This window comes from Phyllobates terribilis, unplaced genomic scaffold (assembly GCF_046119375.1).
Source record: "Phyllobates terribilis strain yellow unplaced genomic scaffold, ASM4611937v1 Scaffold_10__3_contigs__length_209671492, whole genome shotgun sequence".
Taxonomy (NCBI): domain Eukaryota; kingdom Metazoa; phylum Chordata; class Amphibia; order Anura; family Dendrobatidae; genus Phyllobates; species Phyllobates terribilis.
The window spans coordinates 24006400-24025208 of NW_027362770.1; positions in this window are offsets into that span (position 1 = coordinate 24006400).

Consider the following 18809-nt stretch of genomic DNA (forward strand, 5'->3'; position numbering starts at 1 on the left):
CAGGACAACTAGGGTTAGCGTCGGGACAACTAGGGTTAGCGTCAGGACAACTAGGGTTAGCGTCAGGACAACTAGGGTTAGCATCAGGACAACTAGGGTTAGCGTCAGGACAACTAGCGTTAGCATCACGACAACTAGGGTTAGCGTCAGGACAACTAGGGTTAGCGTCACGACAACTAGGGTTAGAGTCAGGACAACTAGGGTTAGCGTCAGGACAACTCGGTTAGCGTCAGGACAACTCGGGTTAGCGTCAGGACAACTCGGGTTAACGTCAGGACAACTCGGGTTAGCGTCAGGACAACTAGGGTTAGCGCCAGGACAACTAGGGTTAGCGCCATTACAACTAGGGTTAGCGCCAGGACAACTAGGGTTAGCGCCAGGACAACTAGGTTTAGCGCTAGGACAACTAGGGTTAGCGCCAGGACAACTAGGGTTAGCGTCAGGACAACTAGGGTTAGCGTCAGGACAACTAGGGTTAGCGTCAGGACAACTAGGGTAAGCGTCAGGACAAATAGGGTTAGCGTCAGGACAACTAGGGTTAGCGTCAGGACAACTAGGGTTAGCGTCAGGACAACTAGGTTTAGCGTCAGGACAACTAGGGTTAGCGTCAGGACAACTAGGGATAGCGTCAGGACAACTAGGGTTAGCGTCAGGACAACTAGGGTTAGCGTCGGGACAACTAGGGTTAGCGTCGGGACAACTAGGGTTAGCGTCAGGACAACTAGGGTTAGCGTCAGGACAACTAGGGTTAGCGTCAGGACAACTAGGGTTAGCGTCAGGACAACTAGCGTTAGCGTCACGACAACTAGGGTTAGCGTCAGGACAACTAGGGTTAGCGTCACGACAACTAGGGTTAGAGTCAGGACAACTAGGGTTAGCGTCAGGACAACTAGGGTTAGCGTCAGGACAACTAGGGTTATCGTCAGGACAACTAGGGTTAGCGTCAGGACAACTAGGGTTAGCGTCAGGACAACTAGGGTTAGCATCACAACTAGGGTTATCATCAGGACAACTAGGGTTAGCGTCACGACAACTAGGGTGAGCGTCAGGACAAGTAGGGTTAGCGTCAGGACAAATCGGGTTAGCGTCAGGACAACTAGGGTTAGCGTCAGGACAACTAGGGTTAGCGTCAGGACAACTAGGGTTAGCGTCAGGACAACTCGATTAGCGTCAGGACAACTCGGGTTAGCGTCAGGACAACTCGGGTTAACGTCAGGACAACTCGGGTTAGCGTCAGGACAACTAGGGTTAGCGCCAGGACAACTAGGGTTAGCGCCATTACAACTAGGGTTAGCGCCAGGACAACTAGGGTTAGCGCCAGGACAACTAGGTTTAGCGCCAGGACAACTAGGGTTAGCGCCAGGACAACTAGGGTTAGCTCCAGGACAACTAGGGTTAGCGTCAGGACAACTAGGGTTAGCGTCAGGACAACTAGGGTTAGCGTCAGGACTACTAGGGTAAGCGTCAGGACAACTAGGGTTAGCATCAGGACAACTAGGGTTAGCGTCAGGACAACTAGGGTTAGCACCAGGACAACTAGGGTTAGCACCAGGACAACTAGGGTTAGCGCCAGGACAACTAGGGTTAGCGCCAGGACAACTAGGGTTAGCATCAGGACAACTAGGGTTAGCATCAGGACAACTAGGGTTATCGTCAGGACAACTAGGGTTAGCGTCAGGACAACTAGGGTTAGCGTCAGGACAACTAGGGTTAGCGTCACAACTAGGGTTAGCATCAGGACAACTAGGGTTAGCGTCACGACAACTAGGGTTAGCGTCAGGACAAGTAGGGTTAGCGTCAGGACAAATCGGGTTAGCGTCAGGACAACTAGGGTTAGCTTCAGGACAACTAGGGTTAGCGTCAGGACAACTCGGTTAGCGTCAGGACAACTCGGGTTAGCGTCAGGACAACTCGGGTTAACGTCAGGACAACTCGGGTTAGCATCAGGACAACTAGGGTTAGCGCCAGGACAACTAGGGTTAGCGCCATTACAACGAGGGTAGCGCCAGGACAACTAGGGTTAGCGCCAGGACAACTAGGTTTAGCGCCAGGACAACTAGGGTTAGCGCCAGGACAACTGGGGTTAGCGCCAGGACAACTAGGGTTAGCGTCAGGACAAGTAGGGTTAGCGTCAGGACAACTAGGGTTAGCGTCAGGACAACTAGGGTTAGCGTCATTACAACTAGGGTTAGCGCCAGGACAACTAGGGTTAGCGCCAGGACAACTAGGTTTAGCGCTAGGACAACTAGGGTTAGCGCCAGGACAACTAGGGTTAGCGTCAGGACAACTAGGGTTAGCGTCAGGACAACTAGGGTTAGCGTCAGGACAACTAGGGTAAGCGTCAGGACAAATAGGGTTAGCGTCAGGACAACTAGGGTTAGCGTCAGGACAACTAGGGTTAGCGTCAGGACAACTAGGTTTAGCGTCAGGACAACTAGGGTTAGCGTCAGGACAACTAGGGATAGCGTCAGGACAACTAGGGTTAGCGTCAGGACAACTAGGGTTAGCGTCGGGACAACTAGGGTTAGCGTCGGGACAACTAGGGTTAGCGTCAGGACAACTAGGGTTAGCGTCAGGACAACTAGGGTTAGCGTCAGGACAACTAGGGTTAGCGTCAGGACAACTAGCGTTAGCGTCACGACAACTAGGGTTAGCGTCAGGACAACTAGGGTTAGCGTCACGACAACTAGGGTTAGAGTCAGGACAACTAGGGTTAGCGTCAGGACAACTAGGGTTAGCGTCAGGACAACTAGGGTTATCGTCAGGACAACTAGGGTTAGCGTCAGGACAACTAGGGTTAGCGTCAGGACAACTAGGGTTAGCATCACAACTAGGGTTATCATCAGGACAACTAGGGTTAGCGTCACGACAACTAGGGTGAGCGTCAGGACAAGTAGGGTTAGCGTCAGGACAAATCGGGTTAGCGTCAGGACAACTAGGGTTAGCGTCAGGACAACTAGGGTTAGCGTCAGGACAACTAGGGTTAGCGTCAGGACAACTCGGTTAGCGTCAGGACAACTCGGGTTAGCGTCAGGACAACTCGGGTTAACGTCAGGACAACTCGGGTTAGCGTCAGGACAACTAGGGTTAGCGCCAGGACAACTAGGGTTAGCACCATTACAACTAGGGTTAGCGCCAGGACAACTAGGGTTAGCGCCAGGACAACTAGGTTTAGCGCCAGGACAACTAGGGTTAGCGCCAGGACAACTAGGGTTAGCTCCAGGACAACTAGGGTTAGCGTCAGGACAACTAGGGTTAGCGTCAGGACAACTAGGGTTAGCGTCAGGACTACTAGGGTAAGCGTCAGGACAACTAGGGTTAGCGTCAGGACAACTAGGGTTAGCGTCAGGACAACTAGGGTTAGCACCAGGACAACTAGGGTTAGCGCCAGGACAACTAGGGTTAGCGCCAGGACAACTAGGGTTAGCGCCAGGACAACTAGGGTTAGCGTCAGGACAACTAGGGTTATCGTCAGGACAACTAGGGTTAGCGTCAGGACAACTAGGGTTAGCGTCAGGACAACTAGGGTTAGCGTCACAACTAGGGTTAGCATCAGGACAACTAGGGTTAGCGTCACGACAACTAGGGTTAGCGTCAGGACAAGTAGGGTTAGCGTCAGGACAAATCGGGTTAGCGTCAGGACAACTAGGGTTAGCGTCAGGACAACTAGGGTTAGCGTCAGGACAACTCGGTTAGCGTCAGGACAACTCGGGTTAGCGTCAGGACAACTCGGGTTAACGTCAGGACAACTCGGGTTAGCATCAGGACAACTAGGGTTAGCGCCAGGACAACTAGGGTTAGCGCCATTACAACTAGGGTTAGCGCCAGGACAACTAGGGTTAGCGCCAGGACAACTAGGTTTAGCGCCAGGACAACTAGTGTTAGCGCCAGGACAACTGGGGTTAGCGCCAGGACAACTAGGGTTAGCGTCAGGACAAGTAGGGTTAGCGTCAGGACAACTAGGGTTAGCGTCAGGACAACTAGGGTTAGCGTCAGGACAACTAGGGTTAGCGTCAGGACAACTAGGGTTAGCGTCACGACAACTAGGGTTAGCGTCAGGACAACTAGGGTTAGCGTCACGACAACTAGGGTTAGCGTCAGGACAACTAGGGTTAGCGTCACGACAACTAGGGTTAGCGTCAGGACAACTAGGGTTAGCGCAGGACAACTAGGGTTAGCGTCAGGACAACTAGGGTTAGCGTCACGACAACTAGGGTTAGCGTCAGGACAACTAGGGTTAGCGTCAGGACAACTAGGGTTAGCGTCAGGACAACTAGGGTTAGCGTCACGACAACTAGGGTTAGCGTCAGGACAACTAGGGTTAGCGTCAGGACATATAGGGTTAGCGTCAGGACAACTAGGGTTAGCGTCACGACAACTAGGGTTAGCGTCAGGACACCTAGGGTTAGCGTCAGGACACCTAGGGTTAGCGTCACGACAACTAGGGTTAGCGTCAGGACAACTAGGGTTAGCGTCAGGACAACTAGGGTTAGCGTCAGGACAACTAGGGTTAGCGTCACGACAACTAGGGTTAGCTTCAGGACAACTAGGGTTAGCGTCAGGACAACTAGGGTTAGCGTCAGGACAACTAGGGTTAGCGTCACGACAACTAGGGTTAGCGTCAGGACACCTAGGGTTAGCGACACGACAACTAGGGTTAGCGTCAGGACAACTAGGGTTATCGTCAGGACAACTAGGGTTAGCGTCAGGACAACTAGGGTTAGCGTCAGGACAACTAGCGTTAGCGTCACGACAACTAGGGTTAGCGTCAGGACAACTAGGGTTAGCGTCACGACAACTAGGGTTAGAGTCAGGACAACTAGGGTTAGCGTCAGGACAACTAGGGTTAGCGTCAGGACAACTAGGGTTAGCGTCAGGACAACTAGGGTTATCGTCAGGACAACTAGGGTTAGCGTCAGGACAACTAGGGTTAGCGTCAGGACAACTAGGGTTAGCGTCACAACTAGGGTTAGCATCAGGACAACTAGGGTTAGCGTCACGACAAGTAGGGTTAGCGTCAGGACAAGTAGGGTTAGCGTCACAACTAGGGTTAGCATCAGGACAACTAGGGTTAGCGTCAGGACAACTAGGGTTAGCGTCAGGACAACTCGGTTAGCGTCAGGACAACTCGGGTTAGCGTCAGGACAACTAGGGTTAGCGCCAGGACAACTAGGGTTAGCGCCATTACAACTAGGGTTAGCGCCAGGACAACTAGGGTTAGCGCCAGGACAACTAGGTTTAGCGCCAGGACAACTAGGGTTAGCGCCAGGACAACTAGGGTTAGCTCCAGGACAACTAGGGTTAGCGTCAGGACAACTAGGGTTAGCGTCAGGACAACTAGGGTTAGCGTCAGGACAACTAGGGTTAGCGTCAGGACAACTAGGGTAAGCGTCAGGACAACTAGGGTTAGCGTCAGGACAACTAGGGTTAGCGTCAGGACAACTAGGGTTAGCGTCAGGACAACTAGGGTTAGCGCCAGGACAACTAGGGTTAGCGCCAGGACAACTAGGGTTAGCGTCAGGACAACTAGGGTTAGCGTCGGGACAACTAGGGTTAGCGTCAGGACAACTAGGGTTAGCGTCAGGACAACTAGGGTTAGCGTCACGACAACTAGGGTTATCCTCAGGACAACTAGGGTTAGCGTCGGGACAACTAGGGTTAACATCAGGACAACTAGGATTAGCGTCAGGACAACTAGGGTTAGGGTCAGGACAACTAGGGTTAGCGTCAGGACAACTAGCGTTAGCGTCACGACAACTAGGGTTAGCGTCAGGACAACTAGGGTTAGCGTCACGACAACTAGGGTTAGAGTCAGGACAACTAGGGTTAGCGTCAGGACAACTAGGGTTAGCGTCAGGACAACTAGGGTTATCGTCAGGACAACTAGGGTTAGCGTCAGGACAACTAGGGTTAGCGTCTGGACAACTAGGGTTAGCGTCACAACTAGGGTTAGCATCAGGACAACTAGGGTTAGCGTCAGGACAACTAGGGTTAGCGTCAGGACAACTAGGGTTAGCGTCACGACAACTAGGGTTAGCGTCAGGACAACTAGGGTTAGCGTCACGACAACTAGGGTTAGCGTCAGGACAACTAGGGTTAGCGTCACGACAGCTAGGGTTAGCGTCACGACAGCTAGGGTTAGCGTCAGGACAACTAGGGTTAGCGTCAGGACAACTAGGGTTAGCGTCACGACAACTAGGGTTAGCGTCAGGACAACTAGGGTTAGCGTCAGGACAACTAGGGTTAGCGTCAGGACAACTAGGGTTAGCGTCACGACAACTAGGGTTAGCGTCACGACAACTAGGGTTAGCGTCAGGACAACTAGGGTTAGCGTCAGGACAACTAGGGTTAGCGTCAGGACAACTAGGGTTAGCGTCTGGACAACTAGGGTTAGCGTCACAACGAGGGTTAGCATCAGGACAACTAGGGTTAGCGTCAGGACAACTAGGGTTAGCGTCAGGACAACTAGGGTTAGCGTCAGGACAACTAGGGTTAGCGTCAGGACAACTAGGGTTATCGTCAGGACAACTAGGGTTAGCGTCAGGACAACTAGGGTTAGCGTCAGGACAACTAGGGTTAGCGTCACAACTAGGGTTAGCATCAGGACAACTAGGGTTAGCGTCAGGACAACTAGGGTTAGCGTCAGGACAACTAGGGTTAGCGTCACAACTAGGGTTAGCATCAGGACAACTAGGGTTAGCGTCACGACAAGTAGGGTTAGCGTCAGGACAAGTAGGGTTAGCGTCACAACTAGGGTTAGCATCAGGACAACTAGGGTTAGCGTCAGGACAACTAGGGTTAGCGTCAGGACAACTCGGTTAGCGTCAGGACAACTCGGGTTAGCGTCAGGACAACTAGGGTTAGCGCCAGGACAACTAGGGTTAGCGCCATTACAACTAGGGTTAGCGCCAGGACAACTAGGGTTAGCGCCAGGACAACTAGGTTTAGCGCCAGGACAACTAGGGTTAGCGCCAGGACAACTAGGGTTAGCTCCAGGACAACTAGGGTTAGCGTCAGGACAACTAGGGTTAGCGTCAGGACAACTAGGGTTAGCGTCAGGACAACTAGGGTTAGCGTCAGGACAACTAGGGTAAGCGTCAGGACAACTAGGGTTAGCGTCAGGACAACTAGGGTTAGCGTCAGGACAACTAGGGTTAGCGTCAGGACAACTAGGGTTAGCGCCAGGACAACTAGGGTTAGCGCCAGGACAACTAGGGTTAGCGTCAGGACAACTAGGGTTAGCGTCGGGACAACTAGGGTTAGCGTCAGGACAACTAGGGTTAGCGTCAGGACAACTAGGGTTAGCGTCACGACAACTAGGGTTATCCTCAGGACAACTAGGGTTAGCGTCGGGACAACTAGGGTTAACATCAGGACAACTAGGATTAGCGTCAGGACAACTAGGGTTAGGGTCAGGACAACTAGGGTTAGCGTCAGGACAACTAGCGTTAGCGTCACGACAACTAGGGTTAGCGTCAGGACAACTAGGGTTAGCGTCACGACAACTAGGGTTAGAGTCAGGACAACTAGGGTTAGCGTCAGGACAACTAGGGTTAGCGTCAGGACAACTAGGGTTATCGTCAGGACAACTAGGGTTAGCGTCAGGACAACTAGGGTTAGCGTCTGGACAACTAGGGTTAGCGTCACAACTAGGGTTAGCATCAGGACAACTAGGGTTAGCGTCAGGACAACTAGGGTTAGCGTCAGGACAACTAGGGTTAGCGTCACGACAACTAGGGTTAGCGTCAGGACAACTAGGGTTAGCGTCACGACAACTAGGGTTAGCGTCAGGACAACTAGGGTTAGCGTCACGACAGCTAGGGTTAGCGTCACGACAGCTAGGGTTAGCGTCAGGACAACTAGGGTTAGCGTCAGGACAACTAGGGTTAGCGTCACGACAACTAGGGTTAGCGTCAGGACAACTAGGGTTAGCGTCAGGACAACTAGGGTTAGCGTCAGGACAACTAGGGTTAGCGTCACGACAACTAGGGTTAGCGTCACGACAACTAGGGTTAGCGTCAGGACAACTAGGGTTAGCGTCAGGACAACTAGGGTTAGCGTCAGGACAACTAGGGTTAGCGTCTGGACAACTAGGGTTAGCGTCACAACGAGGGTTAGCATCAGGACAACTAGGGTTAGCGTCAGGACAACTAGGGTTAGCGTCAGGACAACTAGGGTTAGCGTCAGGACAACTAGCGTTAGCGTCACGACAACTAGGGTTAGCGTCAGGACAACTAGGGTTAGCGTCACGACAACTAGGGTTAGCGTCAGGACAACTAGGGTTAGCGTCACGACAACTAGGGTTAGCGTCAGGACAACTAGGGTTAGCGTCAGGACAACTAGGGTTAGCGTCACGACAACTAGGGTTAGCGTCAGGACAACTAGGGTTAGCGTCAGGACAACTAGGGTTAGCGTCAGGACAACTAGGGTTAGCGTCACGACAACTAGGGTTAGCGTCAGGACAACTAGGGTTAGCGTCAGGACATATAGGGTTAGCGTCAGGACAACTAGGGTTAGCGTCACGACAACTAGGGTTAGCGTCACGACAACTAGGGTTAGCGTCAGGACAACTAGGGTTAGCGTCAGGACAACTAGGGTTAGCGTCAGGACAACTAGGGTTAGCGTCACGACAACTAGGGTTAGCGTCAGGACAACTAGGGTTAGCGTCAGGACATATAGGGTTAGCGTCAGGACAGCTAGGGTTAGCGTCACGACAACTAGGGTTAGCGTCAGGACACCTAGGGTTAGCGTCACGACAACTAGGGTTAGCGTCAGGACATATAGGGTTAGCGTCAGGACAACTAGGGTTAGCGTCAGGACAACTAGGGTTAGCGTCACGACAACTAGGGTTAGCTTTAGGACAACTAGGGTTAGCGTCAGGACAACTAGGGTTAGCGTCAGGACAACTAGGGTTAGCGTCGGGACAACTAGGGTTAGCGTCAGGACAACTAGGGTTAGCGTCAGGACAACTAGGGTTAGCGTCGGGACAACTAGGGTTAGCGTCAGGACAACTAGGGTTAGCGTCAGGACAACTAGGGTTAGCATCAGGACAACTAGGGTTAGCGTCAGGACAACTAGCGTTAGCGTCACGACAACTAGGGTTAGCGTCAGGACAACTAGGGTTAGCGTCACGACAACTAGGGTTAGAGTCAGGACAACTAGGGTTAGCGTCAGGACAACTCGGTTAGCGTCACGACAACTAGGGTTAGCGTCAGGACAACTAGGGTTAGCGTCAGGACAACTAGGGTTAGCGTCAGGACAACTAGGGTTAGCGTCACGACAACTAGGGTTAGCGTCAGGACAACTAGGGTTAGCGTCAGGACATATAGGGTTAGCGTCAGGACAGCTAGGGTTAGCGTCACGACAACTAGGGTTAGCGTCAGGACACCTAGGGTTAGCGTCACGACAACTAGGGTTAGCGTCAGGACATATAGGGTTAGCGTCAGGACAACTAGGGTTAGCGTCAGGACAACTAGGGTTAGCGTCACGACAACTAGGGTTAGCTTTAGGACAACTAGGGTTAGCGTCAGGACAACTAGGGTTAGCGTCAGGACAACTAGGGTTAGCGTCGGGACAACTAGGGTTAGCGTCAGGACAACTAGGGTTAGCGTCAGGACAACTAGGGTTAGCGTCGGGACAACTAGGGTTAGCGTCAGGACAACTAGGGTTAGCGTCAGGACAACTAGGGTTAGCATCAGGACAACTAGGGTTAGCGTCAGGACAACTAGCGTTAGCGTCACGACAACTAGGGTTAGCGTCAGGACAACTAGGGTTAGCGTCACGACAACTAGGGTTAGAGTCAGGACAACTAGGGTTAGCGTCAGGACAACTCGGTTAGCGTCAGGACAACTCGGGTTAGCGTCAGGACAACTCGGGTTAACGTCAGGACAACTCGGGTTAGCGTCAGGACAACTAGGGTTAGCGCCAGGACAACTAGGGTTAGCGCCATTACAACTAGGGTTAGCGCCAGGACAACTAGGGTTAGCGCCAGGACAACTAGGTTTAGCGCCAGGACAACTAGGGTTAGCGCCAGGACAACTAGGGTTAGCGTCAGGACAACTAGGGTTAGCGTCAGGACAACTAGGGTTAGCGTCAGGACAACTAGGGTTAGCGTCAGGACAACTAGGGTAAGCGTCAGGACAAATAGGGTTAGCGTCAGGACAACTAGGGTTAGCGTCAGGACAACTAGGGTTAGCGTCAGGACAACTAGGTTTAGCGTCAGGACAACTAGGGTTAGCGTCAGGACAACTAGGGATAGCGTCAGGACAACTAGGGTTAGCGTCAGGACAACTAGGGTTAGCGTCAGGACAACTAGGGTTAGCGTCAGGACAACTAGGGTTAGCGTCGGGACAACTAGGGTTAGCGTCAGGACAACTAGGGTTAGCGTCAGGACAACTAGGGTTAGCGTCAGGACAACTAGGGTTAGCGTCAGGACAACTAGCGTTAGCGTCACGACAACTAGGGTTAGCGTCAGGACAACTAGGGTTAGCGTCACGACAACTAGGGTTAGAGTCAGGACAACTAGGGTTAGCGTCAGGACAACTAGGGTTAGCGTCAGGACAACTAGGGTTATCGTCAGGACAACTAGGGTTAGCGTCAGGACAACTAGGGTTAGCGTCAGGACAACTAGGGTTAGCATCACAACTAGGGTTATCATCAGGACAACTAGGGTTAGCGTCACGACAACTAGGGTGAGCGTCAGGACAAGTAGGGTTAGCGTCAGGACAAATCGGGTTAGCGTCAGGACAACTAGGGTTAGCGTCAGGACAACTAGGGTTAGCGTCAGGACAACTCGGTTAGCGTCAGGACAACTCGGGTTAGCGTCAGGACAACTCGGGTTAACGTCAGGACAACTCGGGTTAGCGTCAGGACAACTAGGGTTAGCGCCAGGACAACTAGGGTTAGCGCCATTACAACTAGGGTTAGCGCCAGGACAACTAGGGTTAGCGCCAGGACAACTAGGTTTAGCGCCAGGACAACTAGGGTTAGCGCCAGGACAACTAGGGTTAGCTCCAGGACAACTAGGGTTAGCGTCAGGACAACTAGGGTTAGCGTCAGGACAACTAGGGTTAGCGTCAGGACTACTAGGGTAAGCGTCAGGACAACTAGGGTTAGCGTCAGGACAACTAGGTTTAGCGTCAGGACAACTAGGGTTAGCACCAGGACAACTAGGGTTAGCGCCAGGACAACTAGGGTTAGCGCCAGGACAACTAGGGTTAGCATCAGGACAACTAGGGTTAGCATCAGGACAACTAGGGTTATCGTCAGGACAACTAGGGTTAGCGTCAGGACAACTAGGGTTAGCGTCAGGACAACTAGGGTTAGCGTCACAACTAGGGTTAGCATCAGGACAACTAGGGTTAGCGTCACGACAACTAGGGTTAGCGTCAGGACAAGTAGGGTTAGCGTCAGGACAAATCGGGTTAGCGTCAGGACAACTAGGGTTAGCGTCAGGACAACTAGGGTTAGCGTCAGGACAACTCGGTTAGCGTCAGGACAACTCGGGTTAGCGTCAGGACAACTCGGGTTAACGTCAGGACAACTCGGGTTAGCATCAGGACAACTAGGGTTAGCGCCAGGACAACTAGGGTTAGCGCCATTACAACTAGGGTTAGCGCCAGGACAACTAGGGTTAGCGCCAGGACAACTAGGTTTAGCGCCAGGACAACTAGGGTTAGCGCCAGGACAACTGGGGTTAGCGCCAGGACAACTAGGGTTAGCGTCAGGACAAGTAGGGTTAGCGTCAGGACAACTAGGGTTAGCGTCAGGACAACTAGGGTTAGCGTCAGGACAACTAGGGTTAGCGTCAAGACAACTAGGGTTAGTGTCAGGACAACTAGGGTTAGCGTCACGACAACTAGGGTTAGCGTCAGGACAACTAGGGTTAGCGTCAGGACAACTAGGGTTAGCGTCAGGACAACTAGGGTTAGCGTCACGACAACTAGGGTTAGCGTCAGGACAACTAGGGTTAGCGTCACGACAACTAGGGTTAGCGTCAGGACAACTAGGGTTAGCGTCACGACAACTAGGGTTAGCGTCAGGACAACTAGGGTTAGCGCAGGACAACTAGGGTTAGCGTCAGGACAACTAGGGTTAGCGTCACGACAACTAGGGTTAGCGTCAGGACAACTAGGGTTAGCGTCAGGACAACTAGGGTTAGCGTCAGGACAACTAGGGTTAGCGTCACGACAACTAGGGTTAGCGTCAGGACAACTAGGGTTAGCGTCAGGACATATAGGGTTAGCGTCAGGACAACTAGGGTTAGCGTCACGACAACTAGGGTTAGCGTCAGGACACCTAGGGTTAGCGTCACGACAACTAGGGTTAGCGTCAGGACAACTAGGGTTAGCGTCAGGACAACTAGGGTTAGCGTCAGGACAACTAGGGTTAGCGTCACGACAACTAGGGTTAGCTTCAGGACAACTAGGGTTAGCGTCAGGACAACTAGGGTTAGCGTCAGGACAACTAGGGTTAGCGTCACGACAACTAGGGTTAGCGTCAGGACACCTAGGGTTAGCGACACGACAACTAGGGTTAGCGTCAGGACAACTAGGGTTATCGTCAGGACAACTAGGGTTAGCGTCAGGACAACTAGGGTTAGCGTCAGGACAACTAGCGTTAGCGTCACGACAACTAGGGTTAGCGTCAGGACAACTAGGGTTAGCGTCACGACAACTAGGGTTAGAGTCAGGACAACTAGGGTTAGCGTCAGGACAACTAGGGTTAGCGTCAGGACAACTAGGGTTATCGTCAGGACAACTAGGGTTAGCGTCAGGACAACTAGGGTTAGCGTCAGGACAACTAGGGTTAGCGTCACGACAACTAGGGTTAGAGTCAGGACAACTAGGGTTAGCGTCAGGACAACTAGGGTTAGCGTCAGGACAACTAGGGTTATCGTCAGGACAACTAGGGTTAGCGTCAGGACAACTAGGGTTAGCGTCACGACAAGTAGGGTTAGCGTCACGACAAGTAGGGTTAGCGTCAGGACAAGTAGGGTTAGCGTCACAACTAGGGTTAGCATCAGGACAACTAGGGTTAGCGTCAGGACAACTAGGGTTAGCGTCAGGACAACTCGGTTAGCGTCAGGACAACTCGGGTTAGCGTCAGGACAACTCGGGTTAACGTCAGGACAACTCGGGTTAGCGTCAGGACAACTAGGGTTAGCGCCAGGACAACTAGGGTTAGCGCCATTACAACTAGGGTTAGCGCCAGGACAACTAGGGTTAGCGCCAGGACAACTAGGTTTAGCGCCAGGACAACTAGGGTTAGCGCCAGGACAACTAGGGTTAGCTCCAGGACAACTAGGGTTAGCGTCAGGACAACTAGGGTTAGCGTCAGGACAACTAGGGTTAGCGTCAGGACAACTAGGGTTAGCGTCAGGACAACTAGGGTAAGCGTCAGGACAACTAGGGTTAGCGTCAGGACAACTAGGGTTAGCGTCAGGACAACTAGGGTTAGCGCCAGGACAACTAGGGTTAGCGCCAGGACAACTAGGGTTAGCGCCAGGACAACTAGGATTAGCATCAGGACAACTAGGGTTAGCATCAGGACAACTAGGGTAAGCGTCAGGACAACTAAGGTTAGCGTCAGGACAACTAGGGTTAGCGTCAGGACAACTAGGGATAGCGTCAGGACATCTAGGGTTAGCGTCAGGACAACTAGGGTTAGCGTCAGGACAACTAGGGTTAGCGTCGGGACAACTAGGGTTAGCGTCACGACAACTAGGGTTATCCTCAGGACAACTAGGGTTAGCGTCGGGACAACTAGGGTTAACATCAGGACAACTAGGGTTAGCGTCAGGACAACTAGGGTTAGGGTCAGGACAACTAGGGTTAGCGTCAGGACAACTAGCGTTAGCGTCACGACAACTAGGGTTAGCGTCAGGACAACTAGGGTTAGCGTCACGACAACTAGGGTTAGAGTCAGGACAACTAGGGTTAGCGTCAGGACAACTAGGGTTAGCGTCAGGACAACTAGGGTTATCGTCAGGACAACTAGGGTTAGCGTCAGGACAACTAGGGTTAGCGTCTGGACAACTAGGGTTAGCGCCACAACTAGGGTTAGCATCAGGACAACTAGGGTTAGCGTCAGGACAACTAGGGTTAGCGTCAGGACAACTAGGGTTAGCGTCACGACAGCTAGGGTTAGCGTCAGGACAACTAGGGTTAGCGTCAGGACAACTAGGGTTAGCGTCAGGACAACTAGGGTTAGCGTCACGACAGCTAGGGTTAGCGTCAGGACAACTAGGGTTAGCGTCAGGACAACTAGGGTTAGCGTCACGACAACTAGGGTTAGCGTCAGGACAACTAGGGTTAGCGTCAGGACAACTAGGGTTAGCGTCAGGACAACTAGGGTTAGCGTCACGACAACTAGGGTTAGCGTCAGGACAACTAGGGTTAGCGTCAGGACATATAGGGTTAGCGTCAGGACAACTAGGGTTAGCGTCACGACAACTAGGGTTAGCGTCAGGACACCTAGGGTTAGCGTCACGACAACTAGGGTTAGCGTCAGGACAACTAGGGTTAGCGTCAGGACAACCAGGGTTAGCGTCACGACAACTAGGGTTAGCGTCACGACAACTAGGGTTAGCGTCAGGACAACTAGGGTTAGCGTCAGGACAACTAGGGTTAGCGTCAGGACAACTAGGGTTAGCGTCTGGACAACTAGGGTTAGCGTCACAACGAGGGTTAGCATCAGGACAACTAGGGTTAGCGTCAGGACAACTAGGGTTAGCGTCAGGACAACTAGGGTTAGCGTCAGGACAACTAGCGTTAGCGTCACGACAACTAGGGTTAGCGTCAGGACAACTAGGGTTAGCGTCACGACAACTAGGGTTAGCGTCAGGACAACTAGGGTTAGCGTCACGACAACTAGGGTTAGCGTCAGGACAACTAGGGTTAGCGTCAGGACAACTAGGGTTAGCGTCACGACAACTAGGGTTAGCGTCAGGACAACTAGGGTTAGCGTCAGGACAACTAGGGTTAGCGTCAGGACAACTAGGGTTAGCGTCACGACAACTAGGGTTAGCGTCACGACAACTAGGGTTAGCGTCAGGACATATAGGGTTAGCGTCAGGACAACTAGGGTTAGCGTCAGGACAACTAGGGTTAGCGTCAGGACACCATGGGTTAGCGTCAGGACAACTAGGGTTAGCGTCAGGACAAGTAGGGTTAGCGTCACGACAACTAGGGTTAGCGTCACGACAACTAGGGTTAGCGTCAGGACAACTAGCGTTAAAGTCAGGACAACTTGGGTTAGCGTCAGGACAACTTGGGTTAGCGTCAGGACAACTAGGGTTAGCGTCACGACAACTAGGGTTAGCGTCAGGACACCTAGGGTTAGCGACACGACAACTAGGGTTAGCGTCAGGACAACTAGGGATATCGTCAGGACAACTAGGGTTAGCGTCAGGACAACTAGGGTTAGCGTCAGGACAACTAGGTTTAGCGTCAGGACAACTAGGGTTAGCGTCAGGACAACTAGGGTTAGCGTCAGGACAACTAGGGTTAGCGTCGGGACAACTAGGGTTAGCGTCAGGACAACTAGGGTTAGCGTCAGGACAACTAGGGTTAGCGTCAGGATAACTAGGGTTAGCATCGGGACAACTAGGGTTAGCGTCGGGACAACTAGGGTTAGCGTCAGGACAACTAGGGTTAGCGTCAGGACAACTAGTGTTAGCGTCACGACAACTAGGGTTAGCGTCAGGACAACTAGGGTTAGCGTCACGACAACTAGGGTTAGCATCAGGACAACTAGGGTTAGCGTCACGACAACTAGGGTTAGCGTCAGGCTAACTAGGGTTAGCGTCAGGACAACTAGGGTTAGCGTCAGGACAACTAGGGTTAGCGTCACGACAACTAGGGTTAGCGTCAGGACAACTAGGGTTAGCGTCAGGACAACTAGGGTTAGCGTCAGGACAACTAGGGTTAGCGTCACGACAACTAGGGTTAGCGTCCCGACAACTAGGGTTAGCATCAGGACAACTAGGGTTAGCGTCACGACAACTAGGGTTAGCGTCAGGACAACTAGAGTTAGCGTCAGGACAACTAGGGTTAGCGTCACGACAACTAGGGTTAGCGTCAGGACAACTAGGGTTATCGTCAGGACAACTAGGGTTAGCGTCAGGACAACTAGGGTTAGCGTCAGGACAACTAGGGTTAGCGTCACGACAACTAGGGTTAGCGTCCCGACAACTAGGGTTAGCGTCAGGACAACTAGGGTTAGCGTCACGACAACTAGGGTTAGCGTCAGGACAACTAGAGTTAGCGTCAGGACAACTAGGGTTAGCGTCACGACAACTAGGGTTAGCGTCACGACAGCTAGGGTTACCGTCAGGACAACTAGGGTTAGCGTCACGACAACTAGGGTTAGCGTCAGGACAACTAGGGTTAGCGTCACGACAACTAGGGTTAGCGTCAGGACAACTAGGGTTAGCGTCAGGACAACTAGGGTTAGCGTCAGGACAACTAGGGTTAGCGTCAGGACAACTAGGGTTAGCGTCAGGACAACTAGGGTTAGCATCAGGACAACTAGGGTTAGCGTCAGGACAAGTAGGGTTAGCGTCAGGACAAGTAGGGTTAGCGTCAGAACAAATCGGGTTAGCGTCAGGACAACTAGGGTTAGCGTCAGGACAACCAGGGTTAGCGTCAGGACAACTAGGGTTAGCGTCACGACAACTAGGGTTAGCGTCACGACAACTAGGGTTAGCGTCAGGACATATAGGGTTAGCGTCAGGACAACTAGGGTTAGCGTCAGGACAACTAGGGTTAGCGTCAGGACAACTAGGGTTAGCGTCAGGACAACTAGGGTTAGCGTCACGACAACTAGGGTTAGCGTCACGACAACTAGGGTTAGCGTCACGACAACTAGGGTTAGCGACACGACAACTAGGGTTAGCGTCAGGACAACTAGGGATATCGTCAGGACAACTAGGGTTAGCGTCAGGACAACTAGGGTTAGCGTCAGGACAACTAGGTTTAGCGTCAGGACAACTAGGGTTAGCGTCAGGACAACTAGGGTTAGCGTCAGGACAACTAGGGTTAGCGTCGGGACAACTAGGGTTAGCGTCAGGACAACTAGGGTTAGCGTCAGGACAACTAGGGTTAGCGTCAGGATAACTAGGGTTAGCATCGGGACAACTAGGGTTAGCGTCGGGACAACTAGGGTTAGCGTCAGGACAACTAGGGTTAGCGTCAGGACAACTAGTGTTAGCGTCACGACAACTAGGGTTAGCGTCAGGACAACTAGGGTTAGCGTCACGACAACTAGGGTTAGCATCAGGACAACTAGGGTTAGCGTCACGACAACTAGGGTTAGCGTCAGGACAACTAGGGTTAGCGTCAGGACAACTAGGGTTAGCGTCACGACAACTAGGGTTAGCGTCACGACAACTAGGGTTAGCGTCACGACAACTAGGGTTAGCGTCAGGACAACTAGGGTTAGCGTCAGGACAACTAGGGTTAGCGTCACGACAACTAGGGTTAGCGTCCCGACAACTAGGGTTAGCATCAGGACAACTAGGGTTAGCGTCAGGACAACTAGGGTTAGCGTCAGGACAACTAGAGTTAGCGTCAGGACAACTAGGGTTAGCGTCACGACAACTAGGGTTAGCGTCAGGACAACTAGGGTTATCGTCAGGACAACTAGGGTTAGCGTCAGGACAACTAGGGTTAGCGTCAGGACAACTAGGGTTAGCGTCACGACAACTAGGGTTAGCGTCCCGACAACTAGGGTTAGCGTCAGGACAACTAGGGTTAGCGTCACGACAACTAGGGTTAGCGTCAGGACAACTAGAGTTAGCGTCAGGACAACTAGGGTTAGCGTCACGACAACTAGGGTTAGCGTCACGACAACTAGGGTTACCGTCAGGACAACTAGGGTTAGCGTCACGACAACTAGGGTTAGCGTCAGGACAACTAGGGTTAGCGTCACGACAACTAGGGTTAGCGTCAGGACAACTAGGGTTAGCGTCAGGACAACTAGGGTTAGCGTCAGGACAACTAGGGTTAGCGTCAGGACAACTAGGGTTAGCGTCAGGACAACTAGGGTTAGCATCAGGACAACTAGGGTTAGCGTCAGGACAAGTAGGGTTAGCGTCAGGACAAGTAGGGTTAGCGTCAGGACAAATCGGGTTAGCGTCAGGACAACTATGGTTAGCGTCAGGACAACCAGGGTTAGCGTCAGGACAACTAGGGTTAGCGTCACGACAACTAGGGTTAGCGTCAGGACAACTAGGGTTATCGTCAGGACAACTAGGGTTAGCGTCAGGACAACTAGGGTTAGCGTCAGGACAACTAGGGTTAGCGTCACGACAACTAGGGTTAGCGTCCCGACAACTAGGGTTAGCGTCAGGACAACTAGGGTTAGCGTCACGACAACTAGGGTTAGCGTCAGGACAACTAGAGTTAGCGTCAGGACAACTAGGGTTAGCGTCACGACAACTAGGGTTAGCGTCACGACAACTAGGGTTACCGTCAGGACAACTAGGGTTAGCGTCACGACAACTAGGGTTAGCGTCAGGACAACTAGGGTTAGCGTCACGACAACTAGGGTTAGCGTCAGGACAACTAGGGTTAGCGTCAGGACAACTAGGGTTAGCGTCAGGACAACTAGGGTTAGCGTCAGGACAACTAGGGTTAGCGTCAGGACAACTAGGGTTAGCGTCAGGACAACTAGGGTTAGCGTCAGGACAAGTAGGGTTAGCGTCAGGACAAGTAGGGTTAGCGTCAGGACAAATCGGGTTAGCGTCAGGACAACTATGGTTAGCGTCAGGACAACCAGGGTTAGCGTCAGGACAACTCGGGTTAGCG